Below are 15728 nucleotides of genomic sequence, written 5' to 3' on the forward strand. Positions count from 1 at the left end.
TTGAATGTCCCTCATACTGCAGGTTTCAGAATAGTAGATTTATATGGTTATGTTTAAGACAATATAATGGATTGATATGATTAGGAGGATATAGATGATTGTGTTGTTGGAATACCTTTCCAGTCACCTGGATACGGTCAGCATTTTCCCTTGTCTTGCAGACAAAACCACATTTTTTCCTCTTTTCGTGGCTGCTGAACACTCAAAAATGTTTGTGAAGGGCGGGGGGGAGGAGGAGCTTAACAAAATTTGACTGAAGCCAGGTTGTTCTCTCAAGTGCCTTTACATAACTGTCCAGCATCTACTCAACATTTTTACCAGGTATGATTCTTGAAGATGTTCAGAGCTTGCTAACGCCGAATGGTAAATGTTCTTTCGTGGTTAAGTTTTAAAACAACGTACGACGAATTTGTCCGTACTGCCGTCTGGTCTTTAACTTGTCACAACAGGAAGGTTAATTAATTCTCAAACAGCTTCTTTTTTAAAAAAAGTGCAGTGCAACAATATTTCATTACTCCTGTCCGTATTCCAGTGTTTCCTTTCTTCCCCGCAGAAGAAAAACATACATTGACGATGCCACTCAAGATGCACGCAAATGTCGGTCCTGCTTCACTGGAGGTCTGGTGGATGCAAAAAGAATTGCCTCTGGCTTGAAGTACTGCCTGGTTACCATGACAATGGTACTTTGCGAAGGGTATTGTGAGCAATTACCCAGGTCTCTCTGCCTTACTGCTGTTACCAATGATTAGATTTTCCTTTGAATAAGAATGTGTGTATAAGCGTATTTAATGCATTGCTTTTTAATGTTTTTTTTTGTTGTTCTTTCTGGGGGAAAACGCAGGTTAACTGCATGTTGTGTTATTTGTGTTTTAGGGGCAGACGTAGAGGTGGGAGAATAAGCTTTTGGGGCAAGAGTCAGCGTTAAGCGGAATTCACCTCTCGTTCCCACAAGACTTTGCTGCACACATCACGTTAGCAGCTTTTGGTCGAAGTCAAACTCTTGGCAGGCGTCATAGAGACAGACTTGGGCCTTGATTCAGTACGATAAACATTAATCCTTAACGTTAACTGACAAATAAAACCAAGTGTGCTTTTTTTTTCTTCCTCAGTTTTGCGAAATCACACAGATGCTTGCATCCGAAGAAGTGTATGCTTGCATTTGAATGTGAATCAAAGTTAAGGATGGGACAAATTTTTGATTGAATATTGAGCGTAGCCAATTGCCAAATGATTGGGTGTCTGTGTGTGTGTGTGTACGTGAGTGAGTGTGTGTGTGTGTGTGTGTGCGCGAGTATGTGGGTGTGTTTGTCTGAGTGTGTGTTTGTGTGTGTGTCTGTCTGTATGTATGTATGTGGCTGTGTGTGTGGGTGAATATGCAGGTGTATGTAGCTATGTGTGTGCATGCGTGTGTGTGTGCGTGCATGTGTGTGTGTGCATGTGCTTGCTTGCGTGTGTGCACCTGTGCCTGTGTGCGTGTGTGAGTGCACGTGCGTGTGTGAGTGTGTGTGTGTGCATGCATGCGTCTGTGTGTACACGTGCGTGTGTGTGTTTGTGAGTATGCGCGTGTGTGAGTATGTGTGTGTGTGTGTGCATGCGTCTGTGTGTACACGTGCGTGTGTGTGTATGCGCGTGTGTGTGTGTGTGTGTGCATGCGTCTGTGTGTACACGTGCGTGCGTGTGTATGCGCGTGTGTGAGTGTGTGTGTGTGCATGTGTCTGTGTGTACACGTGCGTGCGTGCGTGTGTGTGTGTGTGTGTGTGTGTAAGGGTGGTGGGGCTCACGCCGCCCTTCTCATTTGCAATGCTAATGGACAGGTGACAGCTGCCACCTTGCGCTGAGCGCGATTGCTCCTGGAGGGTAAAAAGAAAAAACAAAGGGTGGGAATAAATAGGTTTTCCCATTATCTTCTGGCCTTGTGTGAGCTCAGGTCCTTGAGAGCGTGAATTTAAATGTAGCCCCTGAGAGGGCGAGGCGAATTTCAATAAATATAACCATTTAAAACTAAACAAAAAAAAAAGTGAAAACTGAAATGAAAAGCTGGGAAGACGCATTATTTGAAGGCTCACAGAAGCTCTCACATTGATGACAAAACTATTAAAATACAAATCTATACAATCTCAATGAATGTAGCTGCACATACATGTGAAATGGTTTTCCTTTAAGCATGTATTCAAGGGCCCTGCATATCTCTCTATCTCTCTCACTCTCTCTTTCTCTCTCTCTCTCTCTATATATATATATATATATATACATATATATACACTGTATATAGGACAACCTGTATTTGGACGGTGATGCAATTTTGGCTGTTTTGGCTCCGTACTTCAGCACATTGGATTTGAAATGAAACGGTGAATATGAGGTTAAAGTGCAGACTGCCAGCTTTAATTTGCTGGTATTTACATCCATAGTGGGTGAACAAGTAGAAATTACAGCCCTTTTTATACATAGTCCCCCTCCCCATTTTATGGCACCAAAAGTAATTATACAAATTAACATAATCTGAAATAAAGTCATATTCATATTTAGTGCTTGATTGCAAATCCTTTGTATTCGGTGACTGTGAAGTCTGCAACCCTTGAACGTCACCAGACACTGGGTGTCTTCCCTGGTGATGCTCTGCCAGGCCTGTACTGCAGCTATCTTCAGTTCCTGTTTGTTTCTCGGTGTTTCGCCTTCAGTCTCGTCTTCAGCAAGTGAAATGCATGTTACACCCTGCAGTCAGAATTGTCCCTGTAGACCTTGGTGCTGGCAGTGTCCCTCCACAGCAAGCTGTGGGCTGCAACACAATGTCGGCAAATGTCCCTTTATACCTGATTGTCGGGTGCATCTGTTTCAACTGAATGGGCAGAAGTGTCCCTTTATACACGGCCGTGTCAGGTTTGTCCCTTTAACCCCAACCATCGCAGGTGTCGCTTCATAGACAGCCCATCTGCACTGTCCCATTTCGTGCCTTACCCTCGCTTTGAGCCCAAACGGGGCAGACGTGGCAGAGTTGACGGGACGGTCAGCACGGTGAGAACAGTGCGAACTTCCTCCGGTACTTCTGCGTCACAGTTCCGTCGGTCTCATCACACCCCGCTTCTGCCAGAACACAGAGTACCCTGTCAGGTTACCACTCGCCTCCACATGACCGTACCAGTGAAAACAGACACGTTGATAATGCATAAGGCCCTAGGACTCACCCCACCTAAGCACTTGAAGCGGGAGTTTATAGAAGACCTGAATGACGGCACCCGTTTCTCCAAAGGCATTACCTCACACGTGATTCATCCGCACCGTGTTCAGCATTATTGCATTATTCAGACTTTGCCTCTTGCCTGACACGCTCCTTCGTTTCTAGACTGTTCTCTGCAGCTCCTCCAGGGGTAAATGTGTGATAATACGCACACTGGTTTTTATTCCTTCATCAGTGTCAGTGATTTCGTGCCCCCGTGTTTCTTTTTTTTTTCTTTTCTTCTCACATTTGAGTGCGAGCGCAAGACCTGCACAGCTGGAAAGCCCATTTAGCATATTTGATGCGTGCAATTCAAGCGGAGGTGGTACCTGGCTTCTCCTGCCTTTATTCCCCAGCCTGATGGCGTGTGGTTTTTTTTTCAAAGAACCGGTTAAAAAAAAAAAAACAAAAGAGCGCTCGCAATTTAAGACGGGTGTCTGTCCCCGTCGATCGCCTGACAGCTAAACAGCCTTGCGGAGAGACAAAAGCCAGGCTTAATAACCACAAAACAACACCGTTTTACCACCATCTTCCACTGAGCTCCTCCGCATCTCCGTCTCCCACTGCATTTATGCCGACTAGGGGGTGTAATGATTCGGCAGCTCCAATCCAGGGGCCGATGCTGTGGCCGCTTCGATTCCAAAATGCCAAAGCGGACCAAACTTAAGGGGGAAACCGAATATCGAAATCGATACGGCCGTCAAAAACCGAACACTGTACTGATCTGTCAAAATTATTCGGAAACTCCGCATTCTTTTTTGCGGCCCTGTGTGCTCGCACTGTTGTGTTATGTTTCAGTATAAATAGTGCTACTCCTCACTTATAATGAATAACATCATTAGATCACCCCCATATATATATATATATATATATATATATGTGTGTGTGTGTATATATATGTGTGTGTATATATATATATATATATATGTGTATATATATGTGTGTGTGTGTGTATATATATGTGTGTATATATATATATATATGTGTATATATATGTGTGTGTGTATATATATATATGTATATATATATATATATATATATGAGAGAGAGAGAAGGTGAACAAACATCACTTTTAACTTTTAACTAGAGCCATTTGTAACAGCTCCCACCCAAATTGGTGCCACTCTGGAGCCACGAAACACATAAAGGACTGAGCTGAGCTGAATCAGAGCTGAAGTGAACTGTCGCATTTGTAAGTACGCGCCAATTCAATTCATATTGAATCTTCTGAGAGGAAAAGATTCACACCCCTAACACCGACCCAATGCACATAACGTGTCATTTTTTATCACACCTCCATGTCTAGTCAAGGACAACGCATTGCGTGTTACTTTCAACGCAGTCTGTGTTAAAAAGTCTTCCTTTGTGTCACATGAATTGTATATTTGTACCAAGAAAGTATTAACACAAAAAGTAGTAACACAAAAAGCGTACTGAATATCAACCCATCCTTTTTGAGAGCGTAAGGGCAAACGATGGTCCACCTCAGAAATAGCATACATTATCCCTGGCCGTATGATATACACCATTAGATGAATGAAGAGACTTGCAGATCAATTCTGACCAATCACGGAAACACATTTACAGTGAGCTCTGGCGGATCCAGTGAAACCTTGGGGTAATGTGTAAAGAACCAGGCATCCCAGTAGCATCGAGCCTTCACTCTTGCATCGGCTGACGTCGATGACCTTAATACGACAGGCTTTAGTTCCACGGCATGAAACAAAATCGGCGACAATGCTGCAGTTATTACAAAGCAAGTCCGTGTGTGGGGTACACGTATAAATCATAGAATTTTAATTGTGTTTCTTTATGTGCGGTAATGAACTGATCGTCTTTTCCTTTCAGCGTATACGGTTTTGTGTAGCTGTACTAATTAAACAGACATACACACACGTATACAGCCATGGCAGGATGGATGAAAGACCTACGAAGGGCTCTTGAATGTATAATATGTTAAATAATCAACACAGGGTAGCTAAAGTTCAGTTCAATTCAATCATACAGATTCTTGAGTTGGTTTTTTGTTGTTGTTTCTTTTAACAATGATCAATGCATGAGCATCAAAACAGTCCATCGTCTCCCGCCTTCAAATGTCCCTTTTGTTGGAAATATATCTATTTATGTTTTTCTTTTTCTTCCTCCTCCTCTTCCTCCTCTTCCCTGGCTACATTTAAATTCACACTCTCAAGGACCTGAGCTCACACAAGGCCAGAAGATAATGGGAAAACCTATTTATTCTCACGCTTTGTTTTCTCTTTTGCCCCCACTAACAGCAATCATGTTCCACACACGCAGACAGCTGTCTCCTCACTATTAATACTGCCATAGAGGAAGGCAGTGAGACCGGTGCATGACTACCACCCCCCCCCAAAAAGCATGTACATGCGCACACACACACACACGCACATGCAAACAGATACACACACACACACATACACACACACACACACTTATTCACATTTATCAGTAATCCAGAAAATTAAAAACATTTAGCCACACTGGGTCTCCTCCTACATCCTCCTATACACACACACACACACGCATACACAAACACACCTGTGCGCACATGCACACCTTCCACCGTCCCTCCCCACTGTGTTCCCTTTGTGTCGCCATTGTGGCGGTTTTGTTTCAGACGTATGGATGGGCTCAGAGGAGCCGGGCTGCAGCAGCTGAGGTTTTGTGTGGGGTCTCAGAGGTTGCAGGGATTGTGTTCCTGGCTAATTCCCCCTTTCAGCGTCTCTCAGATCAGAGTCTATAATGATCCGGGCGGCCCAGCGTGGGATTACCACGCCGCCGCTACGAGTGCTGGGAGAGGAGAGCCGGAGAGGAAGCTCCACTGAGAGAGGGGAACCTGCAGAGAGGTGTACGTTAACTCCCCCAATACCATCCCCCAATAACTCCCCCAATACCATCCCCCAATACCATCCCCCAATAACTCCCCCAATAACTCTCCCAATAACTCCCCCAATAACTCCCACAATAACTCCCCCAATAACTCCCCCAATAACACCCCCAATAACTCCCCCAATAACTCTCCCAATAACTCTCACAATAACTCCCCCAATAACTCCCCCAATAACTCCCCCAATAACTCTCACAATAACTCCCCCAATAACTCTCACATTATCTCCCCCAATAACACCCCCAATAACTCCCCCAGTAACTCTCACAATAATCACCAATATCTCCCCCAATAACACCCCAATAACACCCCCAATAACTCCCACAATAACTCCCCCAATAACTCTCCCAGTAACTCTCACAATAATCACAAATATCTCCCACAATAACTCCCCCAATAACTCCCCCAATAACACCCCCAATAACTCCCCCAATAACTCTCCCAATAACTCCCCCAATAACTCCCACAATAACTCTCCCAGTAACTCTCACAATAACTCTCACAATAACTCCCCCAATAACTCTCACATTATCTCCCCCAATAACACCCCCAATAACTCCCCCAATAACTCTCCCAGTAACTCTCACAATAATCACAAATAACTCCCCCAATAACTCCCCCAATAACACCCCCAATAACTCTCCCAATAACTCTCACAATAACTCCCCCAATAACTCCCACAATAACTCTCACAATAACTCCCACAATAACTCCCCCAATAACTCTCACAATAATTCCCCCAATAACTCTCACATTATCTCCCCCAATAACACCCCCAATAACTCCCCCAATAACTCCCCCAGTAACTCTCACAATAATCACCAATATCTCCCCCAATAACACCCCAATAACACCCCCAATAACTCCCACAATAACTCCCCCAATAACTCTCCCAGTAACTCTCACAATAATCACAAATATCTCCCCCAATAACACCCCGATAACACCCCCAATAACTCCCCTAATAATTCCTATAATAACACCCTCAATAACTCCCCATGTCAGTCTCAGACTCGCCCCCACTTTTCCGCCTCGTCTCCCAGCATGCAGCCTGAGCAAACGCTATTAAGACTGAAAGCCTGCGCGCTGAAGGGAGCAGGGATGTAATTACATCTTTAGTGAAAAACTTTCTTTAGGCCCCGCAGCCTTGATGTGCACGGGTGTCCGCAGAGGTGCCTGTCCTTTTATATATCATTTAGCACTGCATCTTCCAAACCGTAAAATAACATATGGAAATGTTCTTTCTGTAAATCTAACATGGAGGCTTTCAGTCAGCGAATGAGAAACCGTGACGTGATGCTAATTACCTAAAAGCAGAGTGAATGAAAACAGGAGATAAAAGGCTAAATCGCCAAAGAAAAACATCTCCTTTCTTCTGTTAATGAAGTAATTAACCTCTCCTCTGCCTATCCACACATCACGCCCCCTGCATTGTGAACCCAAATGTTCAACTGGAAAAAGAAACGTACCCCACGAAAATGTTCATTATTTGTGGCTGTTGTCTGAAACGCGCATCTGAAGCGTTGGCTCTTGTTGTGGCGATGCACCCCATGATCCAGCACTGAATTTTGGTCACGCTAATACTGTGACCAGGAGAGCGACTGCCCAATGCACACCTAACCGCAACGCTGAAGGACTTCAGTTGAGCAGAGTTGCCCTGTCTCACCATACATGGCTTCTGTTCTGGTTTGGTAGATTTCCTCCAGAAGGGACGGGTTGGTAGTGTTTGCATTCAAGCAAAGTATTCAACGGTGCCAAGCCCTGGGTAGAGGTCATGTGACACAGGACACCATTTGCCAGTCACATCCAGAGGAACTACCAATGCATCTAAAAGGCATCCCCATGCTTATGTAATGACAGGGACATTTCTGTTTTTTCAGTGTTCAGTGATTTCCATGGAATATTCTGTCGTTTATCTGCACAGCTGCCAGTTGCTCTTTCATCGTTTAGTCTTCTGGGGAAGAAGCTCCATGCCCGTCTTTTGTTGGCTTCACTGGCTATGCCCAAATTTTTTTTATCAGTTTGTTTATTCCCTGATGGCTTCATGACACAAGATGGCTTTCCTCTCCAGCACATGGAGATGGAGATTTTACTGAGATGCTCGTTAGGCTGCGGCAGTATGACATGTCGGGGAGTTATTGGGGGAGTTACTGGGGGAGTTATTGGGTGTTATTGGGGGAGTTATTGGGGGAGTTACTGGGGGAGTTATTGGGGGAGTTATTGGGGGAGTTATTGGGGGAGTTATTAGGGGAGTTATTGGGTGTTATTGGGGGAGTTACTGGGGGAGTTATTGGGGGAGTTATTGGGGGAGTTATTGGGAGTTATTGGGGGAGTTACTGGGGGAGTTATTGGGGGAGTTATTGGGGGTGTTATTCGGGGAGTTATTGGGGGTGTTATTAGGGGAGATATTGGGGGTGTTATTGTGGGAGTTATTGTGAGAGTTATTGTGGGAGTTATTGGGGGAGTTATTGGGTGTTATTGGGGGAGTTATTGGGAGTTATTGGGGGAGTTACTGGGGGAGTTATTGGGGGAGTTATTGGGTGTTATTGGGAGTTATTGGGGGAGTTATTGGGGGAGTTATTGGGGGAGTTACTGGGGGAGTTATTGGGAGAGTTATTGGGGGAGTTATTGGGGGAGTTACTGGGGGAGTTATTGGGGGAGTTATTGGGGGTGTTATTCGGGGAGTTATTGGGGGTGTTATTAGGGGAGATATTGGGGGAGTTATTGGGGGTGTTATTGTGTTAGTTATTGTGAGAGTTATTGGGGGAGTTATTGTGGGAGTTATTGTGGGAGTTATTGTGAGAGTTATTGGGGGAGTTATTGGGGGAGTTATTGGGGGAGTTATTGGGTGTTATTGGGAGATATTGGGGGAGTTATTGGGGGTGTTATTGTGTTAGTTATTGTGAGAGTTATTGGGGGAGTTATTGTGGGAGTTATTGTGGGAGTTATTGTGGGAGTTATTGGGGGAGTTATTGGGGGAGTTATTGTGGGAGTTATTGTGGGAGTTATTGTGGGAGTTATTGTGGGAGTTATTGGGGGAGTTATTGGGAGAGTTATTGTGAGAGTTATTGGGGGAGTTATTGGGGGTGTTATTTGGGGTGTTATTGGGGGAGATATTGGTGATTATTGTGAGAGTTACTGGGATAGTTATTGGGGGAGTTATTGGGGGATGGTATTGGGGGAGTTATTGGGGGTGTTATTGGGGGAGATATTGGTGATTATTGTGAGAGTTACTGGGATAATTATTGGGGGAGTTATTGGGGGATGGTATTGGGGGAGTTATTGGGGGAGATATTGGTGATTATTGTGAGAGTTATTGGGGGAGTTACTGGGAGAGTTATTGGGGGAGTTATTGGGGGAGTTAACGTGCACCTCTCTGGAGGTTCCCGCTGTCAGAGGAGCTTCCTCTCCGGCTCTCCTCTCCCAGCACTCGTAGCGGCGGCGTGGTAATCCCACGCTGGGCCGCCCGGATCATTATAGACTCTGATCTGAGAGACGCTGAAAGGGGGAATTAGCCAGGAACACAATCCCTGCAACCTCTGAGACCCCACACAAAACCTCAGCTGCTGCAGCCCGGCTCCTCTGAGCCCATCCATACGTCTGAAACAAAACCGCCACAATGGCCCCCACAAAAGGAACACAGCGGGGAGGGACGGGATGTGTGTGTGTGTGGGGGGGGGAGTTTGGGGAGGGGAACCTGGATGTCTGGATGGGTTTAATTTTCTGGAGTACTGCCTTTATGTTTGCTGACAATATGCGGATAACATGGTATAGTTCCACTTCTTTTATCTTTTCATTTTCTCTTTCTTGTCTCTTTTCTTCATCTTATTCTTCTCTGTCTCTCTTGTGTACATGTAAGGACAGTTTGAAACTGAGGTTAGTCGTATGAATTACTCCACTTATTTGCGTCCGGCATTTCCTCCTCATCATATTTTATCTTCTCCCTTTGCCTTCTTGTTGTTGTCTGTCTTTTTTTGGAGTAATTGATCTACGCCCAGCCTCCCACCCCAACCCCCCCAAAAAAAAGCACCCCCCGCAGAGCCCCATTGTGGAGCATCCCTTTGTGTGTGGAGTGCGAGGAAGCGCCCCCCCACTGTGCAAGTGAACTACTGTACAAGAGAGGGGTGGGTGGGGGCCGGAGGGACAATTATATCACTTACTAATAGAGAGGGAGGACGCTGGGAGGGGTCAAACCCAACGCTTGTCCACTCCATCTCACTCTGCCAGGCTTGGGAATCTTTCCCTGTCCTCAACGCGTGATGGTGATCATCCGGATATCTTTCACAAATATACACGGTTTGATTTGTGGTTTTTTTGGGGCAGTGGTTTTAGGCAAAAACCATGTCTCTCCAAAAAAAAAAAATTATAATAATAAAAGGAGTTATCAGGAATATAAATGAGAAAAAACTCTAAATTCAATTTACCCACGCAATATTGCATTTTAGTCAAGTGGGGTTTTGAACCAACTTTTTATTAGTTAGGAAATTGTTGGTGGATAGAGCTGAATGGGAAGTTTCAGCATGGTAAAAAAAAGACAAAATAATTAAATAGAAAGGAATAAATAAGTGAAAGTGGAGATAGGAAGTTTGTTAAATACAACAGCAATGTGTAAATGAGTGTAAAGCTACAATGTCAGTTTCTTAAAGAGCATGATACCATATTGGCAGACTTAGTGTGAGTAAAACTCCACATATCACAAGGTGAAAAACCATGCTAATCTGATCAGTTCGGATCTGGCTTGGTCATCCCAACAGGATGGATTTCGAGAACAATTTCGGCGGATGTAAATGCGCAACACAAGCTAGTTTTTGCGCGTTTTAATAAGTCTGACTTTGTGAGGGTCTGATTTTAGAAATGAAAATGAAATCCATTCTTAGTAAGCTGCCTTCATCTATTTTATGGACAAATCCTCAACGTCACTGCACTTCACACAGTATTGCCAGACAGAAAAACTCCAGCCGCTAATGCAGTTGGCCAGTGTTCTGACGGGTCTTGTTCCACACAGAGAGAGAGAGAGAGAGGGAGAGAGAGAGAGAACTTCATCAATGAAATCGGCAATCGGACGGGATCGCATTAGCGCGTAAATGCATCCAGTCCGCCACCGCCACCGTTGCTCTGTGCGCTCGGGTTTAAAATCCCTGCCCGCATTTTCTGTGCCGCATCTCATTCTGTCGCGTCTGTTCGAGTGACCGGGAGGCTTTTTGATGCATCTGTGCTGAACGCTGAATACAAAAGGCACTCTGCTTACTGTTTATATTTCTGCCGCGCACGTTCGTTCGGCCGCTTTCGGTGCCGTACGCCTCTCTCTCTCTCCCGGCCCAACCCGTCGGTGAGGAGCGTGCCCCCCCCCCCACCCCCCCGGTTCAGAGGTGGCTAATAGCGAGTGGGACGCATTATACGTCGCCGCGAACCGGAGCGGGAGCGAACCTAACCCGGAGGGCCGAGGAAGCCTTTCATTACCGCCCGTCTCATTAAGACTCCGCCATCTCCGCTGATTGCCTGTACAAGCCAGCACAAGGCCATAGGCTGCAGCCACACAAAGGATTATGGTAAAAAGGGCCAACTGACAAAACACCTCTCCCTGCCCCTTTATGGATGCTCATTTGCATTTGTATCAGGGTTATATAGTTCATCATCGGGCATTTTTTTTTTTTTTTTTTTTTAAACCCCCTCTACTTCAGAAGGGGTCGGGATTTAAAGCGACAGCGTTTCTCCTTTGCTCCCCCTAGGTTTTTGACCCAAATTAAACGTCGACAAATAAGCCTTCAGACCAGTGGCGTATAAAAGCAAGGGCCGACCCCGCACTTGAAATCGCGTCACAGCTTTCTGCGCACGAAAATGGCGCAGGAACGGAGAAAATATGTTCTGGGAAGCCATTTCATTCGATCGTTTATGCATAGCGCCGAACGCACCAACGGGTTTTTGACTGTACCTTTACTTATCCTTGACCAGTGGTGTTTTTCTACCCATATTAAATGCATCTCCTATGAGCTGCTTTGGTTAAAAGCATCTACTAAACCTAACCTTCATTAGGTGCAAATTTTAATTGTGCCTAATCGGACCTTGGGGTGGTTAGAGGGTTCTTGTACCTTCTCTTTGAGAAAGAGTACAGGGTAAAATTTTATATACTTATAGCATCACTAGTGGCCAAGTTTCTGTGATCTCATCACATGGCATGTGACCAGCTCCAGTCTGGCTCTGATACACATGATTGGATAATTTTCTGGCAACAAACTCGCAACTCAACCAAGGTGTGTGAAGCACACTGATTCAGCCACTCTTGCAAGAGTGATGGAAGTTAAAAATTGATTTATGTTTTGTAACAAACACGTTTTTTTTTTTTTTTCCTTTTACTTTCATCACTCTCCAAGAGCGGCTGCAATTTTTTGCGTTTTTAGTTTTTGGCTCAGAAGCCCGTGCATGGTGAACCAGTGTGAGTCAGGGCCTACAGATACACTCTCCCAAGAACAAAAAGAGCTGAAATAAAGCAGGTGAGATTGAGCTGCTACTGTAATGAACATGTCCGCCCACAGAGGTGCTCCGTGATGCCGAAACGCAGCGGACAGGACACCTGACCGGGCCGGACCTCCGTCCCATCACAGCCTGTAGTGCCAACAGGCATGTGATGCAGGGCTTCAGAACACCCTCGCTTATGTAAATGGTCCCTCCAGAGTGTCCGGGGCTGGACATTCAATGGTGTTAATTGCACTTTCATGGCTGAGAGCCCCTGGATAATTAAAGCAACATACTGCTACTTGTGTCCTGGCAGGGAATGTGGTGTCGGTGGGGCGAGGAGGGGATGGAGTGGGGGGGGGGGAGACATTGGGGTATTTCATCGCCATGGAGACAAGGGAAACTCATTGGCTGTGAGGATGCTGTTGCATGGCAATAGGTTATCAGGCCCGGGGTGCAGCGCAGAGTCTGGTGCGATGAAGACGAGGAGCGATCTTTCATCCTTCATCCCATCTCTTGCCCCCCACCCCAGCGGCCCTTTTTGCCTTCCTGCCCCGCCTGTTTTCCTCCGGAACCTTAAGTCCATTCTCAGAGCCAGACCCTGGACGGCAGTGTTTAGGATCGCACAGAACATCTGTTGGTTTCTCGTATTCTATTCGCTTTCTCTTTACTCCCCCTTCTGCCTGCCTGCCTGCCTGCATCCCCCCCCACCACCCTCCAGCATCCCTCTCTTTGTAACCATGGATAAAATTAGACCCGTGTGGTACCTTATAGATGTGCACATTCCAAGAACAAAGCTTGTGTCCGCTTCTCACAGGCTGCCGCATCCAGTCCTCCGTCTCCCAGCCGTGCACAAGCCAGATCGGCAGAACCTATTAGGCGGATTTATCTGGGGAGCGCTTGAATTAGCTGCTGTGCATTATAGCCCTTTCCTCCCTGCGTCTTAAATTTTTCATTTACAAAGTATTGACCCTGTATGTCACAAATGGCTGCACGGAACGGCACACACGTGTCAGCGCTTTCTCCTCATGATTTTTTAAAAATAATTTTTTAATGTGCGCTCGCCTTTTATTTCAAAGGCACTCCGGCATAATTTGAATATGTAGGGACCGTAGCTGAGTACGTGTACGCATATTACCAATGAAGATGTAACTCCAAGCTTGATGGGATCATAAGACTCACCTGAGAACTGCTGGTTTTTCCCTCCTCAGTAATTCGCTGGTACATTTGCATGGACTCGCACGCGTTGGTTTTAGGCAAGATGACGTGATCTGATGCTTCTTTTCTGTGAAGAAACAATGTTCTGAGGAACTGCCTCTTGGGGACTGCAGTTCCCTGATTTGCACAGTAGGTGGCATAATTGTGCAGCATTGGCCTGAAAACATTCAAACAAACACATGTACCACAGTTTTTTTCTTCCTTTTTCTAATCTATTCTCCTATTGTGTGTGTCACAACTCTTACCCAAACACACATACAATTTAACTGTGGGTTCATAAATAGTTATCACGTTTGGCTATGTCACAGATTCACCCAGATTCATTAAATGTATTAATATCACCCATACACCTTTTAGAATTAAGAAAATGTCTTCAACAGACTAATGCCAAAGGTTAAAAAATAGTTTTAAAATATGGCATTTAATGACACTGAAATATTTAAACATTAGAAGCCACATCATTTTTAAGGGGCAGAAAACATTAGAAGGGCCTATTAACTCTAACAAGGAGTGAGCCAGGTAATGATGGAAGATGTCCACCCTCTGAGTATCAACCTTAAATTAACCACAAATAATTGAGTCTGTTCAGATGATAATAGTCCTGAACCAGTTGTTTTCACCCACTAGCTGACCTCGGTATGGATCGGCCATCGGCGTCTAAACTGCACTGCACCATTACCTTTGTGCTCTTTACATTAAGCCGTTTTGTGGGTTATCACAAAATCATTGGGCTGCTGAAAATGTTGTACATTTTTCATAGCAATGATTTGCAATAGCTGCTTTCAACTTGAGACTTGGAACAAAATAGCGTGGCACACGTAAACACACACACACACACACACACACAAGCATACACACACACACATGCACACACACAGACACGCAGACAGACACACACACACACACAAAAGTTGTTTTTATTTGAAGTGCACAAAAGCAACAGTGCCGCATTAGATGCAATCAAGTAAAAAGGAATTGGCAGCTAATGTGCACGTCTTATTTAAATTGCCATGGCCTTGTTAATCATGCAAAACAAATCAAAAACAGGTATTCAAGATAATTATCAAATAAGCTCCCTACCTCCACTATTTGAAGCTCACCGGCCGCAGCAGCTTCCGGTCTTTGACATTTTTACAGGCGAGGTACAGAGAAGCTGCCGGCGGAGCCGAGATGCCGGCTTTTCCCGACCGCGGTGAGGGATTTTTTTTTCCCTGAGAGGAGAGAGCGTGGGGAGTTTGCAGTCTTTAGCAGCAGTGACCTGCGTTTGATAAAAATCATCTTGGTTAAAGGGCTCGCTGAGGAGTTCTGCATGGGGAGACGTGAATGCGGTTTTTGGAGGGGCGCACTTGAGGCGCCCTTCTCTTGAACTCGGAGACGCCAGAGAGACACTCGAGGCCTGTCACTCAGCACTGGCCCTACCGCTGCTGCCGCGGCGACGCCGTTCTCCTGCCAAGCGCGAGCGGAAGAAGAGCATCGCCCGCTGGGAGCTCTCCATGTGAATGCGTCTGACACAGCTCAAGCAGATCCCGTAATTAGGCCCACGGTAACACGCACCATTAATACTAAGCAATAAATGCTCGTGTTAACATGAACTTGCGCTAAGTGCGAAAAGGCAACATTACGAAACGGGTTATTTCAATTTACCAACAGGCTGTTTGATTCGCTGTATTGGTTTTTACTCTGACTGCAAATCCAATACAGTAAATCAAACAGCCTGTTTGTAAACAGTATGACTCAAACAGCACAAACTGTTACTAGAAACTCATATTACAGAATAAATAAATAATATTGCGTCATCAATCAAATGTTTCTATAGGCTATAGTTTTATAAATCAATAAGGCACGAGACGCCGCGCTGTATCGTGAATACAGTCGCGGGCGGCTACAGGGTTTTGCCTGCAAACACCCCCGTAGCCTTGACAATATATACAG

General features: G+C 45.3%; 1 long non-coding RNA gene across 3 annotated transcripts; it reads right to left on the minus strand.

Moving 5' to 3' along the window:
* Positions 1–1725: 1725 nt before the first annotated feature.
* Positions 1726–15372, minus strand: LOC118230596. Of its 3 annotated transcripts, none has more exons than XR_004765885.1 (3): positions 14877–15372; positions 13761–13863; positions 1726–3084 (listed from the first exon to the last, which is right to left on the minus strand). It is a non-coding gene; the product is annotated as an uncharacterized LOC118230596 (long non-coding RNA). The 3 variants fall into 3 exon arrangements; XR_004765886.1 differs by having other exon boundaries at positions 1726–3081; positions 13761–13953; XR_004765884.1 differs by having other exon boundaries at positions 13761–13953.
* Positions 15373–15728: the final 356 nt, after the last annotated feature.

This window comes from Anguilla anguilla, chromosome 1 (genome assembly GCF_013347855.1).
Source record: "Anguilla anguilla isolate fAngAng1 chromosome 1, fAngAng1.pri, whole genome shotgun sequence".
Taxonomy (NCBI): Eukaryota; Metazoa; Chordata; class Actinopteri; order Anguilliformes; family Anguillidae; genus Anguilla; species Anguilla anguilla.